The sequence below is a fragment of the Pristiophorus japonicus genome, chromosome 22 (assembly GCF_044704955.1).
Source record: "Pristiophorus japonicus isolate sPriJap1 chromosome 22, sPriJap1.hap1, whole genome shotgun sequence".
Classification (NCBI taxonomy): domain Eukaryota; kingdom Metazoa; phylum Chordata; class Chondrichthyes; family Pristiophoridae; genus Pristiophorus; species Pristiophorus japonicus.
Window position 1 is genome coordinate 21731017 of NC_091998.1, and position 19828 is coordinate 21750844.

The window sequence follows — 19828 nt, forward strand, 5'->3', positions numbered from 1 at the left end:
ACCATACTGCAGGAGACCACAGAGGTTAAGAGTAAGAGAGAAGAGGAGATAAATCAGGCGTAGTGAATGAGTCGTGCAAAAGACTTTTGGGTTTAAAGACCGAAAGATTGTAGAATGAGAGGAAGGCAGAAGGAAGTAAAGAGGTCCATAATCTCAGCAAAGCTTTTGATGCAGTGCCACATGGATCAAAAGTTGACTGAAGCAGAGAACATAGGAAATAAGAACTAGGAGCAGGAGTCGGCCATTTGGCCCCTCAAGCCTGCTCCGCCATTCAATAAGATTATGGCTGATCTGATCCTGGCCTCAACTCCACTTCTCAGCCCGCTCCCCATAACCCTTCACTCCCTTATCGTTCAAAAATCTGTCTATCTCCACCTTAAATATATCCAATGACTCAGCCTCCACAGCTCTCTAGGATAGAGAATTCCACAGATTCACGACCCTCAGAGAAGAAATTCCTCCTCACTTCCGTTTTAAATAGCCAACCGCTTATTCTGAAACTATGCCCCCTAGTTCTAGATTTCCCCACGAGGGTAAACATCCTCTCTGCATCTACCCCATCAAGCCCTCTCAGAAACTTATATGTTTCAATAAGATCATCTCGCAATCTTCTAAACTCCAATGAGTATAGGCCCAACCTTTCTTCATAAGACAACCCCTTCATCTCAGAAATCAACCTCGTGGACCCTCTCTGAACTGCCCCCAGTGCAAGTATATCTCTCCTTAAATAAGGCAGCAAAGGTTCTACGTGGAGCTGGAACGGCATGGGGGAGGCGGCAGCTAATGGACTGTTTCAGCGACCAGTGTTGGGGCCATTGCGGTTTACAATGCAGATAAATGACTTGAAAATGTAGACAGAAATAAAGCTCCAAGTTTAAGATGGCACCTAACTGATGGCAGGGGGGGTGGGGGAGGGGAGGGGGGGGTTGGTGGTGGTGTAGAGGAGAAGGGAATGGACTGATAAAATACAGAAGGACTCGAAGAGATTGGAGCATTAAGCTGATAAGTGGCAGATGTCAAGTAATGAGGACAAATACAAAGTTATGAGACTGGGAACAGGTAACCATCAGTGGCAGTATAAGCTAAATGACATCAGTGCACAGTACATAACACGAGAGGCATCGGGAGTTGGTCGGGGTTGGGGGGCGGGTCAGGAGCGCAGTTACTGGTGAACAGATTGTTGAAGCCTTCATCACAGTGTGTGGTAACAGTAAAGAGAGCCAATAGAAAGCTGCACTGCATAGACAGAGGAACACAGCATCCATCTTGGAGTGATCTTGGGTTTGTGCAGGATGTTGGTCCGGCACAAGGTATCACACACCATTTGTTGGGTATGGCAGCATAGTGGTGATGTCACTGGACTAGTAATCTGAGGGTTGTGAGTTCAAATCCCGCCAGGGAAGCTGGAGAATTTAAATTCAGTTCATTAAATAGAAAAATCTGGAATTTAAAGCTACGATGAAACTATTGGATTGTTGTTTTTAAAAAAACCCATATTGTTCCCTAATGCCCTTTGGGGAAGGAAATCTGCCATCCTTCCCCGGTCTGGCCTATATGTGACTCTAGAATCATAGAATGGTTACAGCACGGAAGGAGGCCATTCAGTCCATCGAGCCCGTGCCAGCTCTCTGCAAGAGCACTTCAGCTAGTCCCACTCCCCTGTCCCTTCCCTCCAAAACTCAACTTCACAACAGCCCAAGGTTGGATTTGAACTCCTAAATAATTAGTGCAGGTTAACTAGATCATCAGTAACTTCTAAACCCACTCTAGACCCACAGAAATGTGGTTGACTCTTAACTGCCCTCTGAAATGGCCTAGCAAGGCATTCAGTTGTATAAGGCAGCTCACCACCACCTCCTCAAGGGTGATTAGGGATGGGCAATAAATGCTGGCCTTGCCAGCGATGCCCACATCCCATGAACAAATAAATAATATCAAACAAAATTGTGCACTGAATGAAACACTGTCTGTTTCAGGAAATAACGTGTGGATGTATCTGGAGGACCATTGGTTGCCTCCAGGATGTTGGGCAACTGGAGCGATAAGGAAACGCTCGATTTGCCCTCGACTGTTGCAGGGTTAAGATGAAGTGGATGAAGTGTGCATTCTGATGACTAATTCAACAATGAGTGAGAGAAACAATTTGATATGACTGAGGTTTGCAATGGTTTTGTTGAAAAGTCGATGAGTGTAGAAGAGGAGTGTTATGGTTGACTTCTTTCCACTGGAATAACTTAATTCCTGGGTATCTTTTGCTTCAATCTACACTCTAACTCTTCGTACAGATCACATGTTTGTTTCATGAAACAAACATATGATTCAATCTGTAATGTATGCACCTGTGAGTATGCTCACAGGTTTCTGGAGCAATTGAGTTGTGAGTGGCTTCGCCAGTCATGTGATGTTCACAAGACTCAATAAAACCCCAGCCAGTTGGGTTCAGGGGATCCACGATGAGGCATCCAGTTGTGAGCCTAGTGGATGAACTGGTAATGTGTAGTGTGATTGTTAAACCTTTGCCAATAAACTAACTAGTTGTTAATAACAATGTGTTGCTATGAATACTTAAGCAAAAAATCCATGAAGCAAATACATTACACAATCCCAAAACATTCCCTCTAGCAGTCCTTCAGGATGTGTTCTTGTGAATACTACGCCTCTTGAAAGAACAAAGCCTTCAGCCATTTTGAACTGTCTTGCTCGGCAGTGACACAACCTTATTCTATAAACTTCTGCTTTTATTAGCACCAAAGAAATGTACTGTTGTCAACAACACAGGCAAGTAATTGGAGGTTGGTGTCGAAAACTACCCTGCAAATAGCGACAGCAGAAAGAGAAATTAAAAAATAACACTTTGTCTGCGTGAAATGACTGCATTAAAATGGTAATGTAGAATCACAAAGTATAACACTCAACCAAACATTATCTGCATATGTGGTGCAAGTTCCCTTAGCAGGACATCTCGGATGATGCTGATGGCGAAAGGTGATGTGGTGACTGGCCTTTAGAATTCTGATACACAGCCCAAGAGAAGATCAAGGCAAAAAATCAATTCAGGTTCCACCATGATCCAGTTTCTAAGAGCTAATCTGTTCAATTATTCAAATTGTAATCGAATTGGATTGAATTGTATCATTTATTACTTTCACTTATGTTTGTCCTTCCTGGAATTGAGGGAGCAACACCTGGTTACCATGGCAAACCCCATACAGCACGAGCGCTGGAGACCAGCGGCACTTACTGAGAATGGAGGGGAGAAATTCTGCTCAATAGCACTCATGTACAAATCTTACCTTGCTCATTGACCATTTCTGACCCCCCAAAATTGACCAATCTCCTCAGTATCACATTGCTGTTTGTGGGAGCTTGCTGTGCACAGGTTGGCAGCCGTGTTTTACCACATTACCACAGCGACTACACTCCAAAGGTACTTCATCGACTGTAAAACGCTTTGAGATGTCCCGTGGCTATGAAAGGCGCTATATAAATGCAAGTAATTTTACATTCTTGTGTATGTTATGACTCTCTGTGTGCTATTTTATAGAAGAACGAAAAACCTTTATACAGCACCTATCATGACCGGAGGATTCCAACAGCACTTTGAAGTCAATGCAGCACTTTTATATCTGTAATGTAGGAAACATAGCAGCCAATGTGACAATGTGACCAGATAATCAATTTCAGTAATATTGGTTGAGGACAGTGCAGCACTGATGTCAGCCTCAGAAGGAGGCCATTCGACCCGTCGAGCCCGTGCCGGCTCTCTGCAAGAGTATCTCAGCCAGACCCACTCCCCCCACCCTTTCCCCGTAGCCTTGCAATTTTTTTTCCTTCTGGTACTTATCTAACTCCCTTTTGAAAGCCACGATTGAATCTGCCTCCACCACCCTGTCAGGCAGTGGGTTCCAGATCCTAAACACTCGTTGCGTAAAAAATGTTTTTCCTCGTGTCACCTTTGGTTCTTTTGCCAATCACGTTAAATCTGTGTCCTCTGATTCACGACCAATGGGAACAGTTTCTCTCTATCTACTCTGTCTAGACCTCTCATGATTTTGAACACCTCTATCAAATCTCCTCTCAACCTTCTCTGCTCTGAGGGGAACTACTCCAGCTTCTCCAGTCTATCCACGTAACTGGAATCCCTCATTGTTACAAACTGGCTGTTTACCCCTGCATGATTGGATGTCACAAGAATAAGATATTTGGGAGAGGGAAGGTTGAAACCCTACAGCACAAATCTTCAAAGGCCAAACAGCTTTGGGTGATAGAGAGAAAATTCTGTTCCCACTTAAAATAATTAACCTGCGTGTTATATATGCAGACTATAGATGTACTCTCTGTGTAGTCATTGTATAGTTGCACAAGATGGAGACTTGTTTACCTGATGTATTATCAATAAGGTTTACACTGTGTATATACTAAGCTGGCACCACTAGAGGGTGCAACTGGTGGAGACTGGGGTTTCCTGCCCCTGTGGCAGAGGCTGTCCACCAGAGGGCATTGTGGTGGGAGACCGGAGAGTCACCTGCATAGGTGTGCAGGGCCCAGTATAAAAGGCTGCCCACCATGCTTGTGCCTCACTCTGGAGTTACAAATAAAGGACCAAGGTCACACAGTTTGAGTACAACACATTGTCTCATGGAGTCATTCATAAGTGCATTACAGACATAACACTGCGTTTATACAGTGCCTCACTTGCATTTATCTAACCCCTCATTATGTGCTCAGGACATCCTAATGAATTACGTGAAGTCACTGTTCACCTGCAGCGAGGTGATCTTTTACAACTACCTGAGAGAGCAGACTCGGTTTAATGTCTCATTAAAGATGGCATCTCCGACAGTGCAGCACTCCCTCAGCACTGCACAGAAATGTCAGCCTAGATTATGTGCTCAAGTCTCTGGAGTGAGGCTTGAACCAATAACCTCCTGATTTGGAGACAAGCGTGCTACCTACTGAACCAAGGCTGACATGCAAGATCAAATCGTCTTTGAGATTAAAAGTGTTGAGCTCATCAGACTGGCTCAGTTGGTAGCACTCTTTCCTCTGAGGAAGTTGTGGGTTCCTGTCCCGCTCCCATGGCGCACTATTCGAAGAAGAATGGGGAGTATTCTCAGTATCGTGCTGGCATTCTTCACCTCCAAAATTAACTGGACAGTCATCTCATTGCTGTTTGTGGGATCTTGCCGTGTGCAGAATGGCTGCAAACATTTGCCGACATAACAACAGAGACTGCATTCGCTCCAGCGATATTTAAGGTTGGTGTGCTCCCTTTTCCCCATTCTGTACCAGACATCTCCTCAAGCAGAGTGCTGATGAAGATCACGAATTACTGCAAAGTAGTGTTACACTAGACAGGGGAGAAACATATCCAGACTGGTGGATATCTGTTCGACACATGTTTAAACAGTCCCAACCAGCTTGCTGAATTTAAAGAGACAGGTCAACTCCAGGACAGTTATGCAATCAGCCCGAATTATCTTTGCAGATCAAAGATTTTAGCTTCTACTTTTCCTGAGTTGCAGTGTTGTGGGGTATGGCTGAATATCGAGACTCTGGCAATGAGGGGGAGAAATTGGGTGCATTTGCGCCCAAATAACATTGTGACCGGGCTAACGACTCATGCTAAATTCGGCGGGAGTTTAGTGCCCGGAGATCGTGACGTCATCACCTCGCGCATTGCCCCGTTGGCACCCCAGTACCTAAATTGGGCTCCACCCGCTGAAGCTGCCCCAAGACGATACTGGGGTAAAATTTAAAAGGGGAGGTGGCTGGCTGCTGCTGGAAAAAAAGCTTTCCATTTCGCTTCCCGCTCCGGTGCTGCTTTGGTCACGGGGTCGGTGCCGCGATCACTCAGCCCGGCGCTCTGCTGGTCGCGTGGCACACCCGCTCCCCGGTGGGTCCACGTTGGACCCTTTTTATTCTGCAGAGTCGGCAGCTTGGGACCTTTCCCTTTAACTCAGGGATGAGCCCCTCGTACGCGGCAGCTCTGCGCGGCCCAGTGCGTAACGCTCTCGAGCCGTGCGCCCCACTTCCGTCCCAGGAAGGAAGCTTGATTCAGCACTCCACATCCTTTCGGGGGCGGTAACTCCAATTTCTCGCGAGGGCGAGACTTCTGCGTGTGTTACCGCGCCCCTCCAAACGGGACGGTACCCAATTTCTCAGCCTATCTGCTTCTCATTATTGTCAACTGCACTGTGACTGATAGGATCAAATGATTCATAATTATGAGGCCTGACCTCTTGACATTTAAAGTCACTGGAAACATATATCTCCAGTCTAAACTGCAATATGATTTACTTTCCATCTGTGTATGTGGGAGACAGCGTTAAACAGCTCCTGTCAGATGGTAAACGATATAATATCTTGTGTCGTACTTCCCTCCAAATGAACAGCACAAGGTAGTCCGTCCTGAAACTCTATCTGTCTGACTCTGTGCGACAGAAACTAATCCAGCTCTGGGTCAGTAATCACCATTTAAACCATGACTGCGGGATAAGGGAATATATGTACACATTGTAAAAGGCAAGGTTAGGATCGATGTCCAGGCGCACTTCTTCCTACACAATGGATGGTTTTCCCGATAGGCTAGGAAAGACAGAAACGCTGGAATCATTCCAAAGATGCTGAGATGGGGGATGGAATCAAAGGTTTCTATGGAAGAAGATTGAGGCAGCGGAGGGCCACAAGATTAATTCCCACTTTAAAGCATCTTAGTTATCAAGAGTTGGGACTTTCCACTTTCATGGCCTCACCCCTCCCTATCTCTGTAATCTTTTTCAGCCTCACAACATGTCTGCACTCCTCAAATTCTGCCCTCTTGAACATCTCTCATTACAACTCAACCATCGGTGGCCGGGCCTTCAGCTGTTTGGGCCCCAAGCTCTTGAACTCCCTCCCTAAACCTCGCCGCCTCTCTTTCCTCCTTTAAGACATTCCTTAAAACCTACCTCTTTGGCCAAGCTTTTAGTGTTCTGCCTTAATTTCTTCTTTTGTGGCTCGGTATCAAATGTATCTGTTTTTTCTTGTAATACTTCAAGAAGCGCCTTGGGACGTTTTACTACGTTAAAGTTGCTATATAAATAAAAGTTGTTGCTATTGTTGTTGTTGTTGTTTCGAGAAGCTTAGTTTGGGAGTGATTTGATTGAGATTTATAAGATGATAGGAATTGATTGTGTTTGTGTAGAGAGTTTGTTTCAACTAATAGGTTAGCGAAAACCAAGGGGTCACTATCTCAAGTTATGAAAGGCCAGAACAAGGGGAGATGTCAGGAGGTGGTTCTTTTCCTCAAGAATTCTGGACCTGTGGGACAGGTTGTCATCTCGTGCGGTGGACGTCAATTCACTGAACTCCTTCAAGCGAGAGCTGGACCTGTTTCTGGCTGATGCGGAGATCAGCTTATACAAAATCAGGGCCAGCGTGGTCTCCTGGACTAATTCTGATTACCCAAGGGAGTTGGAGTGGCAGTTTCCAGACTTCTTCCCACTCCCGTCTCCACCGCCCCCACTGGGTCTTTATCTGGTTTCTTGTCTCTCTGAGGCGATGACATGGTTTTCAGTGGGATGGGGAATATTCAGTGGGATGCATAAGGCATTGCAATTGTGTGGCATAGACTGTTCTTCATTGTTCGTATGAATGAGCTAGATGGGCTGAATTACCTCCCTCACCAGTCCTGGTGTTTGTACAATATAACTATAGTACAATAAAGACTTGCCTTTATATAGTGCCTTTCATGACCACCAGACATCTCAAAGCGCTTTACAACCAATGAAGTACTTTTTTTTAAGTGTAGTCACTTTTGTAATGTAGGAAATGCAGCAGCCAATTTGCACACAGCAAGCTCCCACAAACAGCCATGTAAATATCCATGGACAGGAAATCTAGGACTGGAAAGGAGAAACACACATCAGGTTCATCGATCCTGCCTAGTGTTAGAGGCGGGACAGCATATTTGCCTCAACAACAACAACGTGTATTTAAATAGCGCCTTTAACATAGTGAAACGTCCCAAAGCGCTTCACAGGAGTATTATGAGATAAAGGATTTGACACCGAGCCACATAAGGAGAAATTAGGGCAGGTGACCAAAAAGCTCGGTCAAAGGGGTAGGTTTTAAGGAGCATCTTGAAGGAGGAAAGAGAGGTAGAGAGACGGAGAGGTTTAGGGAGGGAGTTCCAGAGCTTGGGGCCCAGGCAACAGAAGGCACGGCCATCAATGGTTGAGCTATTATAATCGGGGATGCTCAAGACGGCAGAATTCGAGAAGCGCAGACATCTTGGGGGGTTGTGGGCTGGAGGAGATTCCAGAGATAGGGAGGGGCGAGGCTGTGGAGGGATTTGAAAACAGATGAGAAGTTTGAAATCGAGGTGATGAGCCAAATGCCCTCCTTCTGTGCTGTAAATTTCTATGATTCTGTGCCCACAACCCACTGTGTACAGTAGATCTGCTAATTCGATTGATACTGCAGTAACTGTAGTATAACTACAATATTAGATTTGAACCTGCCCCTGAGTAAATAGATGTATAAACACTGAGGGCTATACTAGTGCCGGGCAAATGGTTTGCACCCAGTCTATCGCTTCAGTTGGCTTAATTCAGCTTAGATCAAAACAGTCAAAGACTTGATGAAGCATTGCTTAATCTCGCAAAGGTTTAGCCTCACCATCATGTAGAATGGAGGATTCAGTGATACTTTCTTTTCATTTAAAGATCTTTTTCTTTCCAATTTCCTCCTCAGGACACCAACCCTTGCTGGTCCTGATTCCACAGATGCTGACCATCTTTTAATACCCCACCCAAGCTATCATTCTTTGTGTGAGAATCTGGACTGAGTTCAGCAGGCTATTCAAGCCAAATAGCCAACGCAGTTAGGCCTGACCCTGGTTGTCAACAGACATCTGCACACGTGTACCAGTAGCAAACACTGGATGGCGATCAGGGTCAGAATCTCTGGCTCTTTCTCATTCTCTAGGCTAAATCACTGAGGCCAATTGTAAACAACACCTTGGCCAAGATTAGCTAACTGGGCACATACTGGAGATCCACCAGGCTCATGTACACACAAAGTAATGGATTTACCCACTGAGCCATTAGGACCTCTTTTGAACTAAAAGAAAAGACTTGCATTTATATAGCGCCTTTCACAACCTGAGGACGTCCGAAAGCGCTTTACAATCAATGAACTACTTTTGAAGCGTAGTCACTGTTGTAATGTGGGAAACGCAGTGGCTAACTTGCGCACAGCAATCTCTCACAAACAGCAATGTGATAATAACCAGATAATCTGTTTTAGTGATGTTGATTGAGGGATAAATATTGGCCAGGACCCGAGGGATAACTCCCCTGCTCTTCTTCGAAATAGTGTCATAGAATGTTTTACGTCCACCTGAGAAGAGCAGGGACTTTGGTTTAACATCTCATCCAAAAGATGGCCCCTCCGACAGTGCAGCACTCCCCAGCCTAGATTTTTGTACGCAAGTCTCTGGAGTGGGACTTGAACCCACCAATATTCTGACTCAGAGGCGAGAGTGCTCCCCACTGAGCCACAGCTGCAACTGGTTTTCTGAAGTAAATTTTATATAAAATGGCACAGAAGTCACAACCCTGTACAACTGTAGTACAAAAATAAGTGGACAAAATCCAGCCAAAGATTTCAGGATCACCAATATTTACAGATGAGGAAGGCCATTCAGCCCATCTTTGTTAACCTAACCAGAAAACCCCTAACATTTCCCTATTTTAGCATCAAATTGTTTCTGACACGATTCCAGGGATTATGCCTTCACTACTATATCTGGAACTCTCTTGTGATCCCTCCAAGTGTGCAGAACAACACCTGAGATCCACCCTAAATGCGCCTTGGAGGCAAGATTGTACCGGGCGAATAAGAAAGAAAATCTCCAATTTGTTTATTGCAGTCATGCCGGGACGCAAATGTGCTGCAATCTGCTCAATTTGTAATTCTTGAAAATTGTTGACGGCCGTTCAACACACGTCATTCGGAAAAGAGAGTGTTCAGCTGGTCTTCAATCTGTTCGACAGACTTTGCTCCCTCAAATTGGGTGGTGCAACTCTTTGGTCAGGGTCGACATAGGTCAAATTCTACTGGTAGATGGTTTGCTCTCTCCCCTCCCACCTTCGCTGGGGTTAGTCAAGCAGTTTACTGGCCATCTTCCAGTGCAACAAATAAGACTTTTAACCTTCAATCTGCTGAGAATGGAAATGTACAGCTAAATAGTCAAGCAGTTTACTGGTCATCTTCCAGTTCAACAAATAAGACTTTTAACCTTCAATCTGCTGAGAATGGAAATGTACAGCTAAAGTTTACACACAATGGACAAACAGTTGAATAAAAGGAGAGCACTCATCATGTTCTGTGTTATGGTATTTTCATTGATGAAGAAAAATAGAAAAGGCTACACAATGCTTCTATAAGCTAATAAGACCCAGGGGGAGGCATTGCGTGGCGCCCCCTTCTGGGGTGCTAACTTTTGCGAGAACGCAAAAGAATCGCTGGGCGCTACCCAATTCCAGCAGACACGAACTTCCGGTTTAGCGCTCCAGGAGGGAAGTGGAGCACTAAATCAAGCACTACCACTTCCCTTGGAGCGCTAAAGCCGGCAAGAGTAGCGGTAGTGATGCAGCACTGCACTGCCGGGATCGGAGGCTAGTTCCCTCCCTTAAAGGGAAGGGCCATTGTTGCAGGCTCTGCATGAAATCGATGCCCCTCCTTGCCGACGCCGGCTGCGATCCGTGACGATCAGCCATCAAGCACTCTCGCAGAGTACAGGGCTGATCAATCGCGGCATGACAGAATGGGGAGAAATTTACCCAAGGGCAACAAACAAATTTTTAACTGTACGCTAGCGGCATTACCTTTAAATAGTGCTCCCCGAGCAGCTGGTCTCCCGAACAACGCCTCCTGCAGCTGTCGGTGTTGACACATGACGATGCTGCAGGGACGGAACCGAAGTTCGTATCTGGGGTGCCGCGCAGCAGGGTGACGTCACGATCTCCGAGGCACAGGAGATCGTGGCGCTGGGGGTTACCGCCGCTGCTAACCTCCACGGCAAGTTCGCCGGCGTCGGTACTCTCGCTGCGCCCAGTCGCAGAGCCGGTAGCGCCTCATTATCGCCCCCCCGGAGGCGCTAACAGGAGACGCAAAGAAGGCCAATTTCTAGCCCTAACCTTGGACTGTAAAAGTATAATTCCACCTTGAGCCAATACACTGAACTATAGAGAATTAATCCCATCTCTGTTTGGAGGACATAGTTGTTTAGACTTTCCAAAGTGCTCCAGATTTACAAGTACTACAGGTCCAGTGTTGAGAAGAACATTACAGACATCCTCCTTCTCATCTCACTGCATTAAATGTCTCACACCAGGATTCAGCTTCTGGATTAACAGGCCAAAAGAGTAAAATGAACATCTGCAGAACATCAAGAACTTTCTTGATTCCAACCAAAACAGGAATGAAACTGTTTATAATTCAGTGTGGCCTTGGCAATATTTCCAACAAGAAATGCTTTGCATCTATTGTCTTACAGTTGGGTGCTATGGATCAATGTCAACGGCATGAGCTTTTGTTGCCTTTGGGCTCTGAGGATATGGAATAGTTCAAATGGTCTGTACCTGACCTTACACAAGCACATGAGATAATGATCAAACTTACATTTGGATCCTTGTTTTGGACAAGGATTTTCGGAGAACCATATGAGACGACAGGATATGTTACCATATGATCACCATGTTTTGGACAAGGATTTTCAGAGAACCATAGGAGACTACAGGATATGTTACCATATGATCAGCATTAGGTCATCAGAACATTACTGGATACGTTAGCATAGTGGCTATGTTACTGAAGTTGTAATCCGGAGGCCTGGGCTAATGATCTGGAGACGTGTTTTCAAATCCCACCACGGCAGCTGGGGAATTTAAATTCACTTAAATAAATATAGAATAAAGAGCTAGTGTCAGTAATGGTGACCATGAAACTATTGGACTGTTGTTAAAAACCCATCTGGTTCACTAATGTCCCTTAGGGAAGGAAATCTTCCATTCTTACCTGGTCTGACCTATATGTGACTCCAAACCCACAGCAATGTGGTTGACTCTTAACTGCCCCCTCTGAAATGATGGCTCACCGCCACCTTCGAGGGCAATTAGAGATGGATGGGCAGTAAATTCTGGCCTTGCTGGAGATGCCCACATCCCATGAACTAATAAAAAAAAATAATATTTAACTTACTTGGACAAGGAAGCCAAGTCAAAAAGTAGTGGATTCATTAAAATTACAGTGGACACCAATATTGTCCCCAAGCCTGTAGGATATTGTGGAATAAAGATGGCATCTTGTAGCAGTTGGCTAAACATCACAGAATACCATGCACATATCATCAGATACCCGAGTGAGAGTGTATCACTGCCCTCTACTTCCGCACTGCACCTCATGATGTCATAAAGATACAATATGTAGCTCCTATTGTTTGAACCCGTTCCGTTCTTTGCTGTATAATTTAAAACCACACAGACCCTCCATTACCTGAGGAAGAAATAGAAGCTGTACAAAGGTTGGCTGAACAGTGAGTTTACCTATTTTGCCATTAAAAATCATAATTTATGCAGAATATTGTGTTGTTAGTCATACCGCGAACAAGCCCTGCCTTTCGCCATTCTCCACCGTATGCTCTTTGCCACCTTATAGTTCAGTGAAAACAGAAAATCTGCTTTTAAAGCACAGGTAGCACTGTGGCACAAACTGTGAGTTAACTACTTACGAAAAGCAATTGCACGCGTGCATGACTTGCCCGCGACAATGAATTAAAAGATAAGGGGAGAATTTGTCTTTCAGCTAACCAGCCCCTGGTTGACAGTTGTCACAGGATCATTTTCATTTTGTGTGATTCTGAGCTCTGTTGTTACTGATGGTGCATTCTGCTACACAGTGGGCACCACTTCTCTGCAAGATGACCAAGGACTGCTTAACCATACATGACATAGCTCAAGTAACACAAGGGCTGCAAATAAACATTGCAAATGATTTATCCATCGATGTTATTCCATTTATTTAGATTTGAGATATTGAGCAGGAAGAAACTCTTAAATTCATTCCAAATAAACACCAAAGTTCCACGATGTACGGGACTCCTCTTAGGAATCAAATTAATTGTACCAGGGTATTCTCTTGTTTACAATTCAGATTTGATGTATTTACACCACAGTTTTGCAGAGATTTTGAGTTTCTTTTTCTTCAATTTTACGACACGAAAATAAATGAGAGATGGACTTACCATCACTGTGTTCTGTCTGGTAATGGTCAAAGTGCTCCCATTCCCAATCCTTCAATCCTTCCTCAGTACTTGGTCTTCTGGCCAGGTATTATGCTTTGCATTCGGTTCGGGGCAGCTGTGATGAAAGCAAGTGATTTCTGTTACTCTTTCTGTGCCGTCTTACCACACTAAAAATGATTTGAAAGAAAGGTACTCGCCGAACCTCTTGGAGATCTTGTGCGAACCAGGAGCAGGGAGTTGAAAAATTGCAGGGGGAGTCAGCGTGAGTAAAAAGTACTTAAATAGACCCCATGAAAGTAGAAACCAAAAAGAGTTGATCAGATGGAGAAACGAGTACATGCACTGCGATACTGTCAGTGTCGGGTATCACATAGATGAAACAAACAGGCTGGTCAGCTATTTTTATATTTGGACAGTTATTTTGATGGGTTGCTTACTTTATCTTCTCGAATGAAAGCCTCAGCTGCAGTTAAAACACCATGATGTCCCTCAAAAACATAAGTGCCCGGACGCCTTCCGATCTGGATGTGGTTTTATTTTCCTAATAACTTGTTTTTGTGTACGTTAAAATGAGCCGAGGCTTACACACAAGCAGCACATGATCCCTCCGTCGATTTCTCCGCCCCATAAATAGAAAGGTTGCATCATCAGGTCAAAATAAGTGTGGTCATACCTTCGCCAGTATAATAGTCATCTACTGGGACAAGATCTGACTTTTCCAGTACAGTACACTGTTTCATCACCTTACTGTGCGAATTAGAGATCCAAGGTTAACACAGAGTGATTTGTGCTGTATTTTCCTTTAGTAAATCTATTGTTGTTTATTAGAGCGGCAGGTATATAATACCAGGCTAATGAACGTCTCAAATAGATGATTGACCTCAAATACGCATTTTTAATCATGGTACGTCTTTTGCAGCGATAACAACTCAGTTCTTTAGAGCCAACCCTCAAGGCAATCTCCTGTGTGTGCTGTGCAGGCATTTGGGACGATTTAAAAGTAGAAAGGAATTTATGGGGCATTTCTCTTTAAGAGTTTTATACACTTACCTCTCAGCAATGAAGGTCAGAAGACGTGCACAGGATATCTCAAGAAAGAGAACAGCACACTTTTCAGTTCTCTGCTTAGTCAAGTAATCCCCCTGCAGCCTTATATGCAGACAAGCAATACTATAATAGGCGATGGATACAGTGGCTAAGTTCCCAAGAGCCCTCGGTCCAGTGATCTCACAGGACCAGTTGATGGACATTCACAAATGTGTTGTCGGATTATGGGGTGGAAGGAGGGGGGGGGGGGGAAGCAATCAGACATCAGCCAGTGATTCATAAACAAAGGCAGATATTTACTTGTCCACTGCTAGATCTCTGTGACAGAGGCTGTTTCAGCTCCCAAATATCAGTACCAATTCAGGATCTTGTTTTAAAAAATTGAATGGGAGATAACATTGACAATCAAGAACTTGCATTTACACAGCGGTGCCTTCGAAAAAAAAATGTCTCGGGACGCTTCACTGAGGCGGGAGGGAAACTGACACCGAGCCAAAGGAGAGGTGAGGTGGGTTTAAAAAAAGGATGTTAAGGGAGGCGTGGGAGGTGGAGAGGCAGGGGAGATTAGGAAGGGAATTCCACCGAGTGGGGCTTAGGTGTTTTGAAGGCACAGCTGCCAAATGACAGGGCAAAGTGTAGAGAGGCATTATCGGGGCTCTGGAAGTAGAGGAAGGGAGAATTTGTATCAGGATTGAAAAATAATTGTTCCCTCCTCATACAGATTGCATCAAGGGGATAAATTTCTGTGAGCTGGTCCACCATAGATTCAGTGTTTATGCTGTTTTTCAGGTGTTTCCACAGCTCTTCTGGCAAAATATGGTGGAGGAGCAGGAAACCCCCACAGAAGTTCACCCCTTCGAGCATAGAGCATTAAGGGGCAATCTAATTGAGGTGTTTAATATGATTCAAGGATTTGATCGGGTAGATAGAGTGAAACTATTCCCTCTGGTTGGGGGCGGGGAGTCCAGAACAAGGGGGAGTCCAGAACAAGGGGGCATAACCTTAAAATTAGAGCTGGGCGTTTGTCTCTACTACCCTTTCAGGTCGTGAGTTCCAGATCCCCACAACCCTCTGGGTGAAGAAATTTCCCCTCAAATCTCCGGTAAACCTCCTACAAGTACTTTAAATCGATTCCCACTGGTTGTTGACACCTCTGCTCAGGGAAATAGATCCATCCTATCCACTCTATCCAAAATACTTCACTGACTGCAAAGCACCCCGGGACATCCAGAGGTCATGAAAGGTCAAGAATTCATTGCAACACATTGCTATTAAGAACTAGCTGGTTTATTAGCAAAAGGTTTAACAATCACATTACACATTATCAGTTCATCCGCCAGGCTCACAACCACCTGCCCCATCCCCCGAACCCAACTGGCTGGGGTTTTATTGAGTCTTGTGAACATCACGCGACTGTTTAAGCCACTCACAATGCAACAGCTCCACAAACCTGTGAGCATACTCACAGATGCATACATTACACCGATCTTTAAAACTCCACGGCCTAAATTGAATTTCAAAAGCCGTACTATTCAACCCGAACCAATTGCAGAGGACTCATCATTGTATCAGCAGCTTAGCCATTTTGATACTTTGCACAATTTGATCATCTTGGAGCTGAATTGTTTCTGAGCTATAGGCTAAATGCCTGTTTTTAATCCAAGTTTTTGCATTATTACCTCATTTGCATTTCACATTTTAGGTAGTTGTCTACATTTCAGTCTACATTTTCCCAATGTGGTGGTGACGAGGAAGCCCACACATGGCAGGAACAACACTGTTCACCGACTGCAATTTTCCACCTGCTCAAATCAATTGTCAGAAAATCACGCAATTCTCCGATATGCATTGGTAGCAGGCAAGGTTCCTCACTCCAGAGAAGTACTCAGAAAGTTCGCCTCCTTTCCATCATCTTGCTTTCCTTACCATTCGCTGACAGACAGAAAATGACTTAAACCATTTCTCCTGCCCTGTCTTTCCCTTTGGGCTGAGCATTTCCCTCACTGTCTTGTCATAGTAGGTATCTCATAGCTTCCCTACATCTCCAAGGTTAGCCAGATCAGAAAGTAGGGCAAATACCCATCCACTCACGCTAATTAAACCTTCTCTGCTGAGTCCTTTAGCGCACTGAAGTCTATCTAACTGCTCTGTTTGTTGCTCCTTGCCAGTTTACCTACACCTCAGCCTAGACACAGTGACTATCAGATCCATGTTAACCTCCTCAATACATCCTTGTCTTGCACACAGATGCTCCTCTCTTATTATTGTGAAGTTCTTAGACTTGACACCAATCTTGGTTGCAAATAACCTTTATTGAGTCCGACCAAGTCTTGACACTTTCAATGTCTTAAGCAATCATCATACAGAGAAATAAATGATATTCGCTCTGAGTAGGGACATAACCACCATTGATTCTTTCATTCTTGTCTCTACGAATTGTGAAGGAAAGTGTAATATCTTTATAGGGATTTAGTCACTCACACCCATCTCTTAAAAGGAGCAGTTTTTCAGTTTTCGTAACTGATCTGTTGATCATTGCCTTGATGGTTTGTGATATAGGCTTACCTGGGAAATCATTGGCTTCTTATTCATCATTCTTTGCTAACAAAAGGCGGTTTCCCTTGACTGGAGAGTCTAGAACCATGAGGCCTCTGGAGGTCAGTTAAAGGGCCAGCCCACCAACAAAACCTTACAGGGACCAATGGTTGTAAATCTTTGGAATTGTCTATCCCAGAGGGTTGTGGATGCTCAGTCGTTGAGTATATTCAAGACTGAGATCGATAGATTTTTGAACACTAAGGGAATCAGGGGATATAGGGTTAGGGCGGAAAAGTGAAGGTCCAAGATCAGCCATGACCATATTGAATGGCGGAGCAGGCTCAAAGGGTCCACATAGCCTACTCCTGCTTTTAATTCTTATGTATAAGGAAAGGCACCGGAGGAAGAAGTAAGAATGAGAAAAGTCAGCCTCGGTGGTTCGAAGGAGGAGGTGACAGATGAGTTTGTACCTGCAAAATTTTCTGTCTAATGAAGGGGAAGAGACACAATGCTGTGGCTGAAATATTTTGGTGGATTATAGAAACCACTCTGGAAGAGAAGAGCCATGTCTTGGGTTATTATAGGAAGAGTATGTGAGGCGAGTGTCTAGTCGACACTTCTGTATGGTGCTGAGACTGAGGTCATAGAAGAAGAGGCTAGATACTTTTGGAATCCATTGTGTCTTGAAGGACAGCTGGAAGGTCAGAGTGACCAACAAAGTAATATGTGGTCTGTACGCAATAACAGTGCGTGTTAGGGCAAGAAGACTGTAATGTAAACAGCTGGGGCCCCAGCTGTTTACATTGTACATTAATGATTTAGACGAGGGGATTAAATGCAGTATCTCCAAATTTGCGGATGACACTAAGTTGGGTGGCAGTGTGAACTGCGAGGAGGATGCTATTAGGCTGCAGAGTGACTTGGATAGGTTAGGTGAGTGGGAAAATGCATGGCAGATGAAGTATAATGTGGATAAATGTGAGGTTATCCACTTTGGTGGTAAAAACAGAGAGACAGACTATTGTCTGAATGGTGACAGATTAGGAAAAGGGAAGGTGCAACGAGACCTGGGTGTCATGGTACATCAGTCATTGAAGGTTGGCATGCAGGTACAGCAGGCGGTTAAGAAAGCAAATGGCATGTTGGCCTTCATAGCGAGGGGATTTGAGTACAGGGGCAGGGAGGTGTTGCTACAGTTGTACAGGGCCTTGGTGAGGCCACACCTGGAGTATTGTGTACAGTTTTGGTCTCCTAACTTGAGGAAGGACATTCTTGCTATTGAGGGAGTGCAGCGAAGATTCACCAGACTGATTCCTGGGATGGTGGGACTGACCTATCAAGAAAGACTGGATCAACTGGGCTTGTATTCACTGGAGTTCAGAAGAATGAGAGGGGACCTCATGGAAACGTTTAAAATTCTGACGGGTTTAGACAGGTTAGATGCAGGAAGAATGTTCCCAATGTTGGGGAAGTCCAGAACCAGGGGTCACAGTCTGAGGATAAGGGGTAAGCCATTTAGGACCGAGATGAGGAGAAACTTCTTCACCCAGAGAGTGGTGAACCTGTGGAATTCTCTACCACAGAAAGTAGTTGAGGCCAATTCACTAAATATATTCAAAAGGGAGTTAGATGAAGTCCTTACTACTCGGGGGATCAAGGGGTATGGCGAGAAAGCAGGAAGGGGGTACTGAAGTTTCATGTTCAGCCATGAACTCATTGAATGGCAGTGCAGGCTAGAAGGGCTGAATGGTCTGCTCCTGCACCTATTTTCTATGTTTCTATGTTTCTATGAACAGAGCATGCAAGCTGTTTGTTCATGAGACCTTGCTGTGTGCAAATTGGCTTCCACGCTTCCTACATAACAACAGTGACTTCAGGAATATTTCATTTTCTGTAAAGCGCTTTGGGATGTCATGAAGTCATCAAAGGTGCTATGGAACGCAAGTCTTTTTTTTTTTCTTTGTCGTCGAAGATTAGTATCACTGAAAGCGGGAAAGGGCCAAATGGAGAAGAGAAAAACATAAATAACCACCGCCGATATAGTGCGATTAAGTGTGTGAAATCGTGAATGGAAGAGTGACACAGAGAGACAGCTGAGGGAACCCAAAGAGATTAAGAGCAAATCATATCGTATCTGTGGTCAGTCTGGTGACGACAACTTACTGACTGATTGGATCATATCTCTGCTCATTCTTTTTTAAACTGAGTTCCACTCTTCAGTTTGAAGGTGATAATCTCCAGTTAATACTGGTGTGCCGTGCCTGCGTGAAGATATCCAGCACTAAAAATATGTACAACTCATTAAATGCACATTCTTCTTCCACATCTTAAATATCTTTCCCCCTTTCCAGGGTCCCATTGCTGCTTGGCACATGTTTCTTCCATTAGTAAGGGGCAGACATGCTAAATTTACCATTGCTGCTCCAGAATTGTCCAACGTGATACGGGGTTATATCAGACAGAACAGATCTTGGCCATTTTTCCTTAGCCTTAAAATTGAGCAATTCTCACCAGTAGCCCAACTAAGAACTGGTTAAACTTGACCACACGAGACAGAAATGTCAGTCAGATTGGGTATTGGATCAAGAGCATAGCCAGACAAGTGGAGTACATTACATCAGTTACATTAGAATGTCAGCTAGTGGCTCAGTGGGCAGCACACTTACCTCAGAGTCATATAGTTGTAGGTTCAAATCCCACTCCAGTGTCTAGAGCAGTAGGATGACACTCCAGTGCAGTGCTGAGGGAGTGCTGCACTGTCAGAGCTGCCTGCCATCTTTTGGATGAGATGTTAAACCAAGGCCTGTCTGTTCGCTCAGGTAGACATAAAAGATCCCATTATTTCGAAGAACAGCAGAGGAGTTCTCCCTGGTGTCCTGGCCAATATTTATCCCTCAATCACATAACAAAAACAGTTTATCTGGTCAATATCACATTGCTGTGATATTAATT

General features: G+C 44.5%; 1 protein-coding gene across 6 annotated transcripts in view; it reads right to left on the minus strand.

Moving 5' to 3' along the window:
- c22h10orf71 (chromosome 22 C10orf71 homolog) overlaps positions 1–14425 on the minus strand; it is a 58312-nt gene extending 43887 nt beyond the window's left edge. For 3 of the 6 annotated variants that reach the window (XR_011588357.1, XM_070865751.1, XM_070865747.1), the window contains exons 1-2: positions 13494–13904; positions 13292–13406 (exon numbers count right to left, since the gene is read on the minus strand). The gene's annotated coding sequence lies outside the window, so the exon portion shown is untranslated. The other 3 variants (XM_070865748.1, XM_070865750.1, XM_070865749.1) reach the window with 3 other exon arrangements.
- Between the last annotated feature and the right edge of the window lie 5403 nt (positions 14426–19828).